The sequence below is a fragment of the Athene cunicularia genome (genome assembly GCF_003259725.1).
Source record: "Athene cunicularia isolate RWA chromosome 4 unlocalized genomic scaffold, athCun1 chr4_part1, whole genome shotgun sequence".
In the NCBI taxonomy this organism is placed as follows: domain Eukaryota; kingdom Metazoa; phylum Chordata; class Aves; order Strigiformes; family Strigidae; genus Athene; species Athene cunicularia.
In genome coordinates this window covers 24,894,524-24,907,636 of record NW_020799098.1, presented here as the reverse complement: position 1 = coordinate 24,907,636, position 13,113 = coordinate 24,894,524, and the positions used below count along the sequence as shown (strand labels likewise).

Here is a 13,113-nt window from a genome sequence, read left to right as displayed (position 1 = left end):
AAAAAAAAAAAAAGGGGGGGGGGGCGGGAGAAGGATAGAAGTTATGTAAAAATAAATGTTTGCAGAATAGCTCATGTAAGTGACTCTTCTCCTGCCCCCCCCCCTCCCTCCAGATTTAAATCAAATGCATAGTGAATTGTGGTGTTCTATCTCCATAAAGGAACTCCACATCTGGCTTCTATACTTGAAGTACATTGATCTTCTGTTCCATATAGCTATCGATTCCATAGTTAACTGTAGAAACAGGTTGATATCACTGCAGTAATTTTAGTTAATCCACATAGACATTTTTTCATTCCAAACAGTACATTTTTACTACACCTATATTAAAATAATGCCTTCATTCCCTTCATACAGGGTTCTATTTCAGCATTATTTTAAATGGGGAAAAAATAGTATTTAGAAGCTGAAAAAAAATCTAGATCATGGGCCAATTTTTGCCCGCTGAAGACAAGAGTAAAAATTCTGATGGTCTCAATAGGATGATGTTTTTAGGTGAGCAGGTCTCCCTAATTCCAGATTACCACTAATGAGTTGAGAAATTGCTTAACAAATCAGTACTTTGATCACCTACCCATCAGTAAACTATCAGAGGAGTTTATAAGGTCACTGCTGAACGTTAATAGTTGTAAATTTTCAAATTCCTGTTTAAAGACATTCTAAAGCAGCATATTACTAGTCTTCATTTGGATGAGATACTCCAGGTATATTGCAAAACAGAAAAAAAAAAAAAGTGCTTATTACACTTTATATACTAAACATCACCAGAACATACAAACTACAAAGATGCTTGGGCTTTTGGAAAGGAGATGCAGAGACATGATGACAATAAATGCTGTAATCCAAGAAGTAAATAGTTATACTTAATTGTATCTTCTCTGCAAGCAAAGAATGAGGTCATGCTTATACAGCTGACAGAAGCCTCAGTGCTACGAGGACCTTCTGAATTTGGAATACGCTCACACTTCAATTTCGATTTGTGGTGATTCTGATTCCTGTATTAGATGTTCTCTGCTATGCTATTTTTATCAGTCTGATATGCAAAATTTCATGGATATCAAAAATCCATCCTGATCTGTTTAAACTGCAGAAAGGAAAAACAAACAATGCTTAATATGCTTCCTTGGCACATGATAAAAAGTAAAAAGCTGACTTTCATTGTAACTGTCATGTTTTTATCTGTTGAATATCATTGCCTTTATTTTTAAAAACTGCATTGATCCTATCCCACAGCAGATTTAATATCAGAGATCTTAGAGATTTGAGTATTTGAGACATGGTCTAAGAACAAGACTAGTGGTAAAACTGCACATGTGTATTTTTAAAAAAAATCAGATTTGTATCACTGAAGTAATTAGATGAAGCTTAACAGAAAAAAAAAAAAAAACTTTGACACTTCTGTAACTTTTACCATCCCCAAAATGTCTTGTAAAACCAGGCATGGGGGGATCCACTTTATACATGAGTTAGCTGAGACCACCTCTCAAACAAAATGCAACAGCTGTTTAACTACACCCAGCAGGTTAACAGATACTATCCAGTTAAAACTGTAGGAACTCTAAGCAGGGTGCTGTTATCTGAACTGGAATTTGACCAGGATGGGAAAATTTACTTACTGTTTTTACACAACAATTGTTGTATGCTGATCAAGAAAGAAGATTCCAATGATCAGTATCATTAATGGCCTCTATTCAATGGTAAAGCCAGAGCTGTAAGAACAAAACTGCCCCAGGACAGAAAATCTCCGGGTTTCCAATCTGAGAGGGTAATTGCCTTCAGGCAGTTTGGAGTACAGCACTGATTTTGAGCCGGGCTAAAATTTTCTAGGTTAAGACAGAACTAATTTACTGTGACCAAGTCATGCTGAGATGCAGAATTAAATGCTCAAAACCAAACCATTTATTGAAAAAGTCAATTTGACATTATAAAGAAATGGAAAAAACCCTATCAGTTATTGTTTTCTTTTGACTATGTAATATTATTTCTAGTAAAATTTTGGCTTCTTTTATTTTAAGTATTTTTGTATTTTATGGGGTTTATGATGTTAAAGGTTATCAGTCCATTTCACTTTACTAAAATACTGGGGAAAAAAATAATTAAAACTTTTCAGTGATTTTAAGTAAAACCCAGTACTTCCATTCTACTGGAAGTTTTAGGATGTCTATTGTTTGCTCTGATTCAGAAATTTTAAAATGTGAAAACATTGGACCTTGCTGCAGAACAGAAATTCTAAGTAGATCTAATGTTAAGTACAAGCTTGAATTCTAGGCAAGTTTCAATCATCTGAGTTGAATGAACAAATGCTTTTACCTGTGGAGACAGACTCTTCTCCATTGTCTGTACAATTCATTTACCGGAAGTTAATTGCTTGCCAATCATAAGTGATTTACAAATCCATTTACCTCACCCTGACTGACCTTCGATTAATAAAAGATTAAAACAATATAAAAATCTGTCTTATTTCTGTCCCCAAAGAGTTTCATAGAGGTGAGGTCTTATTTCCAAGTACAGATCCTATCTAGACCTGCATATTTTACAAAATTTTCTTATACCACACAATTCAGTGGCTTAAAAATTATATGATATACAAATATCTTGCAGGTATCCTGCTCAGTGTCAATTTTCCTCACTCACTGTTTGTTCCATAAAAGCTGGCTAGCTACAGCAAACCTTGTGCTTGACCTCTGTCGCAAATATCTGCAAATTACTCCAACTGCTTATAAAAATAAATTAGGGAACTTGTTATGGTCTAAACCCACTAGCACTCATTTATTAATTAAATTTCACTAACTAGTTTGTAAACTTGAATAACTTGTATGCTTCATGTCTTAGGCTGAAACAAGAAGCCAAGTAGATGGGGGAAGGGAGCAGAGAGTGATGTGCATTTAAAATTTTTTTTTTTTTTTTTTTTTAGGGAAATCTGTTGTTCAGTATGTGACTCTTTGTAACCGTCACATGATAGAACCTAATTATTTAGATATGAAACCAACTCCATGGCTATTTGGTCACTGATGAATGGGGAACAAGGCCTTCTTTTGCTTTCCTATAAATTCTGACCTCTTTTTTTTTGTTTGTTGGTCCCTTTAAAACCCACCTATCACTTCTACTTTTTATTTCACACCCTCTGTCCGTGGAAATGGGGACACATTTTTTCCCAGTGAATAATATCAGCATCAGAAGAAACTCAGATTTAGAAAGCCAGAGACATAAAATGACAGTCACTCCTTGCAACAGGGCAGTGTGGTTTCTGATTTATTTGAAGACCAGGTGAAAATTACTTAGCTGGGACCGGCCAAATTCAAGCCAATTCCAAGTCCAGAGAACAAGGGAGTCAGATCTTAAGACAAACTCCACCCCACCCTGCCTTAGCTCATGACATTCAGATTGGTATCTGTAACTAGATTAAGTTCACACACACAACTCAGGATGAAACAGAGGTGGTGTAATTTGGATCTGGGCCCATCTGTAATAGACAACTTACTAAAAAAACCACAAAAACAAAACCCCCAAAACAGTTGATACAGCCAGCATGAAAACATGTTTAAGCCTTCTTCAAATAGATGATCAAACACTGAACTCTTTCAATTACTTTATTCCTCTGTTTACATTCCACAAAACCTGGAAGAAGAACACATTAACTTAAAAGAACACTGAAATCAGAGTAGTTCATATTTTCTATGTAGTCCTTCAATTTCTGAGCTATGATTTCTTCTTCTGTGCAGTGGTGATGGTTGGGAGAGAATAATGCGTACCTCAAAACCAAGTAAGAATTTTATCTTTACATCAGTGTTTGTTATAAACTTGCCTATTTTCCACGTATAAAAAACAAACTATATATACTAAACAGTCCTGAAGAGTAGAAAATTAAAAGGTTAAATACTTAGCAGAACAAATTGCCAATTTCCCCCTCATCCATACACATGTTGGTAATTATTTTCCTCAGCAGCATTATGCAGTTTGTGACTCTGATGACTCTTAAAGGCAAATGTTTTTGGACTCTCCTAATTGTTGCTGGTTATACATCTACTTTTCAAATTCAGCAGTGATCAAAGACACATACAAGCAAATCCCTATGTGGATTAGGTTTAAACGTATTATTAGGGTTGAAATAGAAAACAAACACCACTTCCATTAGTTAAGCTTGTTTCATTTACCTTTCAACACTCTTCACAGACAGGTTCGCCTCTTTGGGATGGCAGGCTGTGTCAGTCCCAAGTGCAACTGCAGCCACTGTCACACATATGTTTCTCCCCAGGCTCAACAAGAAGACATTTACATGGCAGCATCAAAACAGCAGACAGGACATGTACAATATATTTGATGTAGCTCTCCAGTTGACTTGGATTTCCCCTTCATATGTAAACAGGGGACAAAAGAAATCCACTTTTTAACTTTGAATTTTAACAGTATGTTCTGTTTTTTTAAAATCTTATGACAAGTTTGTTCAGCTAGTTTCAGAAAAGATTGGTTTTATAGCTTCCAAATATGCAAAGTCAAAATCAAACTTGAAAGGAGTCTTTATATTAAGTAAATATGAACATTTAGGTCTAAGTTTAAGATATATAACAGAACATTTAATGATATTGTTCTCAGAATTTGGTTTCTCCAGTTCACCTTGAATTTGGCAAAACTGTACTTGGTGATCACAAATTATGATATTTAAGATACACTTGCAATTCGCTCAAGGCTACTTATTTCATCTTCTATCTCTACATTTTTTGTTTGCTCACATGAAACTCCCTAATGCTCAGCCAGCTGCAGATTCTCTAGCACATGTGTTCATCTTTGCTCCTCCTATTTCTCCTGTTTATTCATACCTTTTCTTGTGTTCCCGTTTCTCACATCCAGCAATGGGCCAAGGGACAAACCTTTTAGAAAGGAGCACAAACACCAAAATAAGGGTGTAGGAAGACAGACTAAGAATTATTGCAAATTTCTTAAATTCAGGAAAATATAAAGTCCTTGAGGTTTTTAATTCATAGATTACTTCAGCATTTGTATACTTCCTTTAGTGTTCTTACTTGGTATATGAAGCTGCTTCCTTAGGTTGTTTAAGGATCTATTGCTAGATAAGTTTTTCTCTCCTACAAGTAACATCATTCTGTTCTCTTAGTATAGTCAGAATGTGCTAGAATCCAATAGACTTGTTGACATATTTTTAAATTTAAATCTCTTTTACTATGGAGCTGTGTTAGAGAACATATTGTTACAGTTTTTGAAGCAAGGATACAAGCATAAGAGAGTGCACCCAGGCAGTGTCAAGCTAGATGATACTGCAAATGGATGAAAAAAACTCGTTTACTCCAGTTTTCTTCTTCATGTGCTGGGTTAGAGGTGGCTGCTGAGCAGATCTTGAAGGAAGTTTAAAAAGTATTGATTAAATATAGATCAATGGCATTCCATAAGCAAACACTGAGTACATCTGAAGTAGTGACTTAAATGTTCACATGCTGGCCAAAAGTCTTTGTCTGCCTTTATAATGGTCTCAAATAAAGAAAGTTTACAATTTTAGCACGCGCTTCCCTGAAAATAAAAATGCTAAGGTGTAAGTATGCAGTGTCCGGAAGGTAAAAAGAACAGTACAGAGTAAGAAAGCAAGTGTTTATGTGCTTGATACAATGTAGTTACAGTGTATCACACAGAGCACATAGCTGCCTTGCCAAATTCAGATAGGATATAAATAGTGGTATTAAATGTTGGTGAAATTGTAAGTGGATACGTATCAGTCTACTTTACAAGCAGTAATCCCTCTGCTGGCATTTAATATCATCACCTTCAGCGATCACTCTACCATTGTGGACTTTTTTATATTCCATTATAGAGGATTTTTGGTTAGAAATCTGACTATTGTGAACCAGCTTTTGTATTACTAAGCATTCATGTTTGTCAAGACTACACGCTTCTCATTTCTATATATGCTCTTCCCTTGTCTAGCCTACTTCTGGCTTTGTCTACTCAATACCTGATACTCTGTCCTCTCTTCAGACACCAATTCATTGTCTGCTTTGTTAAATACTCATTCAAGTACTGACTCAAATAACCTTAGTTACCTTCTCTGCTGCCACATATCCTGAATTGAGGAAAATTGTCCTCCACTGATACTCAGTATTCCCTGCTTCTGGATCACTATGTTGTCAGTGTGCTCCTCTGTCATGCTGGCTGATGACCTGCGTGGATGAAAATATCCAGTGTGTTAACTGAAGTAGAATCGTAAGGATGAAGTGAACAAAGCTGCACAATCCAAAGAAGTAATTTTATTTTGTAAATTTAAATGCAAATTGTTCTTTACAAAGGTTTGAAATTCCAACTTCCACATTCAAGTTCCCGAATGGTATAGTGGTGTAACATTTTAATGATTATCCCCTGAAGCCATTCACAAAACACATTGACTGAACCATCATTAGTTGCTTTCCTAGCAGCATAAACCTATATGATCAATACATTTCCTGACTTTGTTCAAAGGCAAACTGTAATGATTCTATTGCTCACAGAATCCTACCCAAACACTTTGATGCCTCCCTGAGTTTGATAAATGCAACCCGTTTTTAAGCCTCTGAATAGTACACCACATACCTATCCATCATTGTGAAATGACCCCATCATTACAGTACAGCTCTGAGACTGCAGATCCATTCATCAAACATCTTTCTTTGACCATAATGGTAAATTCCAAATTCATATTAATTTGTAAAGTTTGATATTATTCTTTTCTTTACTGCGAGCAGCAGACATGGTATCTGTGAAAGAATTAGGAACAGCAGCATCATGAATACAATCGATACATTTCATGAAGGAGATTCATTAGAATTTGTTGGTACTACACATGTTCTCGTTTTTTAACAGATCATGAGACAGTTTTTAGCTAATGGGGCAGAGGGAGAGGCTCTGCTCATACTGTCTTCCATCCAATAGGTAGCCAACATGGGCTTATTACCAAACTTTTCCCAGTTTCCTCAGTGGTATTACCTCTAAGCAGTCCCATACACTCAGAAATTCCCCAAATCTGTATTGTTATTTGATGAAATACCAAGCAAACATAAAGAGCCATATGCCTTTATTACAGCTATGGGTAACTGCAGATTTCCTTGCAGCCTGGATGGGGAAAAAAAAAAATTCTGGGAAGGTTTTTACAGAATGGAAAAGTTAAATTTGGAATGGATGGAATCCTTTTAAGTGACCTTTGACTGACGCTGTAATGCTCTTTGTCACAACTGCTTCTGCTGTGCAGAAAGTATTAGAGAGCCAGTAAGAGGCTAATGAAAAATACAGGCTATTTTTGAGTGTGCCATAAATACAATAACTTTACTTAATTAATAAAAATAGAATATAAGCTAACTTCATGCTTAATGGTCTAGCTACAGAGATTGTTCATAAATTCAATTACCTGGGATCAAATTTATCCAATCAGAAGCTGTCTAATAGAAACTGGAAAAATCTGAAGAACAGTTGATCCATTCATGGCTTCCCTTACAAAAGCCTGAAAAAAAATTCACCTCAAAAAATAGAAAGATTTGACTGGTGAAATGCTTAATTTTTTACTGTAGTAACTTATGAATCTGAATTCTGTGAAATTATTGATAGTGACAGGAAGAAAATTGAAGCTTTTGAGATGTGGTGCAAGCGAAGACCCTTGCATATCTCCTGGGCAGAAAAGATGATAAATGCTCATATTAAATATATTATTGGAGAAAAGTAGACTTGGCTGTCAGAAATGAATAGGTATAAATGTATGTGCTTTGGACACATCAGGAGTAGAGATGGAAATAACCTTGAAAATGTAATTATGGAGTGAATGGTGACAAGTCATCGTAATAGGGAGCAGCTAGAAAGGAGGTGGATAGATGGCACGCAGTAGGCTGCTGTGACTTCAGTTTCTGAATGCTCAAAACTAGCAACAGATCAAGGAGGCCTTTAAAAATTCTCCTATGAAATCACCAATATGCAGGTGCCAATAAATTGATTTTGCTTTACTTGCAAGCAAAGGAAACAAGTGCAATTGTTCAGTCAATACAGTATTTTGTAAATTACAAGTGTATTTGCAAGGATACACTTTTTCACAATGGCTTAAATATACTGAAAATGATAATTCTAGTGATTTCTGAACATGCCTTGATACCACAAAAGTCTGGTGGCAAGTATAACTGCCCTATTTCTAAGTATGACTCAAAATAAGGACAGTTGCAGACAGCACAGGAGAAAGTTATGCTGTCCGAAACCAGAGCAAAATAGTATTTAGATTATGGCTAGGGATCAATTTCAAAAGAGTATATAGTCCATACATATTTGGTCCTTGCCTTTATTCAGAACATGAAAAATCAACAAGTTGTGGGATGCGCTTCTCTTTTCCAAGGAAACCCTTTGTGTCTCCAGATGATCATCTTCATGAGATAATACACACAAGTCCTCCTCCACCCTTTCATTGATTTACTTTGTCAATGCAGATCATGGAAGACACATGTAAGTCCCTGTCTTCAGGACAAAATATGCTTCTTGGTCTGTTCTTAGATGAGAGTAATTTCACTGCATATACTCTCTGGAATGAGATACCTTTTGGAGCTCTTTCATTATGGCAACCCACATTGTGAAGAAACCCACCTTTGACTCAGGTGAGTGTAACCACTGTTCTCCATTTACAGCAGATGTAAAAAAACACCAATTCTTTTATAAAAACAGGTAATTAAAACAATTAGGTGCTGTTATCAAAGATACGCTACAATACAAAGTTTAATTAGAAACCTCAGAGATATCTCTGAAAATCCAGTGCAGCAAACTTATAAAACTATAATTTTAACTGGAGGAGCTGTGTGCAACTGCATGTGTGAGAGAATCAAGAGATGGACAAAGAGGAAAGATAACTGGAAACACGGACTAATATCAAAGACAGAGAGCTAAGAAAGAAAGCTTCTGTGCAAAACTGAGGGCAAAAAATTGTTTTCCAGGGTTTGATTTTTACCAAGTTCAGAGAACTGGTGTATTGCAGGAAAAAGTGTGTATCATTGAAAAAATACGTAGGCTTTCATAAGGGGGGGCAGGAGGGGAAGCATTCATAATTAGGAAGAAACATGCCAGAAAGCAACCTGCTAGATGTCAAAAACCGGCTAAATGCTAGAGTTGAAAACAAGTAATTAAGCTTTTTTTTTTATTTCCTTCCCCTCTTGACCTATTTGACTGTGACTTAAAAAATTCAACAGTGGAGGACCACACTCCACCACCTGGTTCTGCAAAGCAGAAGCTTTCAAGAGCACAGCTATTATTAGGAAGACAAGTGTTTTCCTGACCCACCAGATAGAATTTCTTACTTGTCTGCCCAGCCGACTGACAGATATGACTTACTCTGCAGTTCATGACACACTGTTGTCTTGATAGGACTATTTAGTTCTTGATCATTATTACTACCCTTACTGTACTAACAAAGACCTGAGGACAACCGTTAAGCTGTTCCTAGAAAGATGTGCACATAGCTTAATTTAATCAACATGAATTAAGAGATTTTCTGTGCTTAAAGTAATCACTCCATACTCTCCTCTGTTTCACCTAAAAGATGTTTTGTTCTGAAAACCCTGTGCTGTGTTACTTCCCCTACCAATAAATTCTTTTCTTGGTACTTTTCTCTCCCGACATGATACAGAGAAAGAAGCACTCCACACGACTGCCCCACAAGAGTGTTGAGCACCCTTTATTTCAGTCTGCTTACAAATTACACTTACAATGGTAGTCTAAAAATATTAATAAAAAAATAAACAAACAGATTGGAGAAAATACATTCCAATAAAATAATGGGAGTAGAAGTATATAATTTCCAACATAAATTTGTCCAGGTAGGCACTCAATAAAATCTGGGTAAAGACGAAAGGATTGGGTCTTATTATTAGACGGAGCCATCCATTAAAAACCAAGGGATCATGTGAACCTGGCTACAGCTGTGCAAGAAGCAGAGTCCAAGTCAGATCTCAGCTGTTTGCTGAAATTAGAAGGGTGAAGGTCAAAGAAGCAGAAGCAACAAACCAGACACTAGCAGCCGTAATCATATCTTCCAGCAGATTTCAGGACTATTCAGATTAAGAGTACACAGGTCAGATTATCTGAAGCTTTTATGTTTGCACATTCTGAAAATGCCATGCATATATTCCCACTAATTGGCACTTAAGTGTTCATTCATACCTCCCTTAATTGGGTGTGATATCAGAACCACACGCTTTGTTTTAGCCCTTTAGAATTTCAAATGGTGCAGAAGTACGAATCCCTGTAGCTTCTCTTCAGAGAAATGATGGGCCATTGCCTAATCATCCCATGTTTACAGAATTGCACCTACTCCTCTTTCAACCACTCTGCTGATCGGGATTTATCTAAGACTCATTCAAAACACCATATATCTGACTAACAGCATCTAAATTAATGGCTATTCTAGGAGCACTCTGATAGTTTTACACTAGTATGCTGGCAAAAGACTCCTGCTCAGTGGACCTAGGGTCTGTCAGCAAGGTTGTGTTGACACCAGACAGCAAATTATACCAGGAACGGAACAGTCTACCAGTAGCAACTGCACCTGCATTTAATGGCTAAGGACTCCAACAACACTGACACTGAAGGATGGTCAGAATTTTCATACTGCTGACTAACCACTACCTGTGAAAGCAGAAATCCAGTGTGAACTTCTAGATGTTAAACTTTCTACCGAAGTATTTCAGGACTTTTCCTATGTTGTATTATGGATATGAAATCCTGAGAATTAAAAATCTTTGAACATTACTCCACAGTAATTGCTAACTTCATTATTTGTCTGAAGTCTGCAAGAAGATAGAGATCTTGGTCCAAACCAAGAATACTCCTGTGTAGGGCTTCCCAACCAACGTGCTCAAGATGAAGTAAAATTTTAATTAAATCAGCAAACTTTGCCTGGCACTTTCAAATGAAATCTTTGAACTGCCACATCTAACTACATGTTAGTTACAGTGTACAGCCTTAGAATGCTAGAGTTTATCTTATTCTTCGGTGGAAAATAAGTGACTAGAAGTACACACGAGAGGCTCTGCATTGTTTGCCCTTGGACTAAAAACAAGTTGTGGGAACACAGCCCTCTACCTTTTCATTCTTATTCCTACTTCATGACCTGTTGTATAAAAATTTCTAGGTAAAGATGGTGCAACTTCATGAAAAAGTTGTAATCACAAGATTACAATAAAACATTATGACATTGTAGGTCACATGAGTGATGCACATAAAATACTGCTTTTCAGTAATAAGAAAATAATACTTGAAAGTAAACATCAAAACCCAGGAAGTTCTGAGACTTAGTTGAAATTTCTAGAATGTAACACCCATAATACTACAGTTATGCCCAAAGAGAAGCCTACTTAACATCTGCCTAGCTTTATGCTTGGGTAATAAAAAAACCTCAGCAAAGGTCACTTTAAATTTGTTTCTTGCATCATTTTTACTAATTTACATTCTTTTTCTATTTAAGACAGCCCATATAGGTTTTTTATACATACTTTTTTTTTTTAGTTACAGTATAATCGTCTAGGATTTGGGTTTGATTTATTGTATTAATACAAGCACATTAAAAATAAGGAATCTACACCAAATTATTTGTTTATATTAGTCATTTGATTTGGGAAACAAAGGACCTAATATAATAAATGTAAGGATAGAAAAACCAGATTTGTTAAAGGTACAATACTTCTGACAGTACATATTATTTTATTGACAACAAGTAAGAGCTGATAGCTAGTCTGAGCACTTCAGCTCTAAGGCAAATCTAAATGGCCACTGAAGTTTGGATTAGGAAATAGATTAAACGCCTGGTGTTGGCTTTATTTGTTTATTAAATCAGTACAACCTTGTTAAAACTGAATCATGTATCCCACTCTTAAGGTCACCTGCCTGTTGTGAATGCCCCAATCCTCCCATCCTTAAGCCTGGAGAGAATCATTTTATCTAAACCTGGACTCACAGCCAGATTTAAACACCTTGTCTGGCAGCAGCCTTCTAGATTTCCAAATCAGTGTGTGAGATCTCCTAAGTATTCCTGGCAACTCTCAGCCATTTTCACTATAACCCTTCTGAGCTGGTTTCACAGAAGCTATGGACATTCAAGGATTTAACTCCCCTAAGACAACAGTGCAGGGAGACAAGGAACACAGGAGTACGAGAGCAGTTTCCTGCTCCCATGCTGTTACGTCAGAGGTACCCGAAAGCTTCTCAGTCTTTATATGTTTTCCTGCCACACCTTGCACATCTGGAATTTGGCAATACCTCACCATAATCCTACTTACTTATTCCTTTCCCACCCCTCGCCCTCCTGCATCTCTCCTGTGTGACTGGTAGGCCACACCAGTGCCTCTGCTGTGCCCAGCAAAGCCCGTCACACACACGCGGCCCCTGTGGAGAAACCCATCCTTCCATGCAGACTGGTCCCAGTCGCCTTCCTTTGATCTGTTCTACAGAAAATTCAGTAAGAGGTTTTCAAAACTGAGAAGAATGATAATTTTAGCTGGTTCAGGTAACCAAGAATAGGCAGCTGAAGACCCTAAATTAGTCTTAATCAGTTAGAAGTCATCTTTCAGTTGTCACGCACCTTCTCCGCACAGGGCAGGCATCTGGAAAACACTTTCTAGCCACCCATGCTTCAAACATGCAGGGCACATAATGCAGATTCAAAACAGACATATATATCCCACTTTGCTACTGACTTTCCAGACATACCCTGTCTCTTAGAAATATGAGAGAATATTAAATTATAAAGACATTTTGCATGGAAGGATTTCCTGCGTTGGCTGGCAAGGGCTCCTTCGGTCTGCGTATTCAAGTTTCTCCTGAAGGTTTGTAACTAAATTAATGATTGAAAAACTCATTTGCCAACAACAAGGAAGAATTTGGACGTCGATGCGTGGATGCTGCTCTTGCCGCCCGTCTGCCCGAAGGAGGGCTGCTTGCTCCTGCCCGCCACAGCACTCTCCGTGCCACCCCACACTCCGTTTCCCCCCATTTTCTTGTGTCTCACGCCCGCTCAGGCCTCACACCCGTCCCCGGCTGCCCGAGGGACGACGCAGACGAGCCCGCGCGGCCATGAGCGGCCCAGCTCCGTGAGGAAGCACAAACATGCCTCTCCCC

General features: G+C 37.3%; 1 long non-coding RNA gene across 3 annotated transcripts; it reads right to left on the bottom strand.

The window, feature by feature from the left end:
* Positions 1 to 3,098: 3,098 nt before the first annotated feature.
* LOC113479356 lies at positions 3,099 to 7,510 on the bottom strand. Of its 3 annotated transcripts, none has more exons than XR_003398235.1 (4): positions 7,385 to 7,510; positions 6,574 to 6,737; positions 4,155 to 6,167; positions 3,099 to 3,618 (listed from the first exon to the last, which is right to left on the bottom strand). It is a non-coding gene; the product is annotated as an uncharacterized LOC113479356 (long non-coding RNA). The 3 variants fall into 3 exon arrangements; XR_003398236.1 differs by lacking the exon at positions 3,099 to 3,618 and having other exon boundaries at positions 3,625 to 5,523; positions 6,051 to 6,167; XR_003398234.1 differs by lacking the exon at positions 3,099 to 3,618 and having other exon boundaries at positions 3,625 to 6,167.
* Positions 7,511 to 13,113: the final 5,603 nt, after the last annotated feature.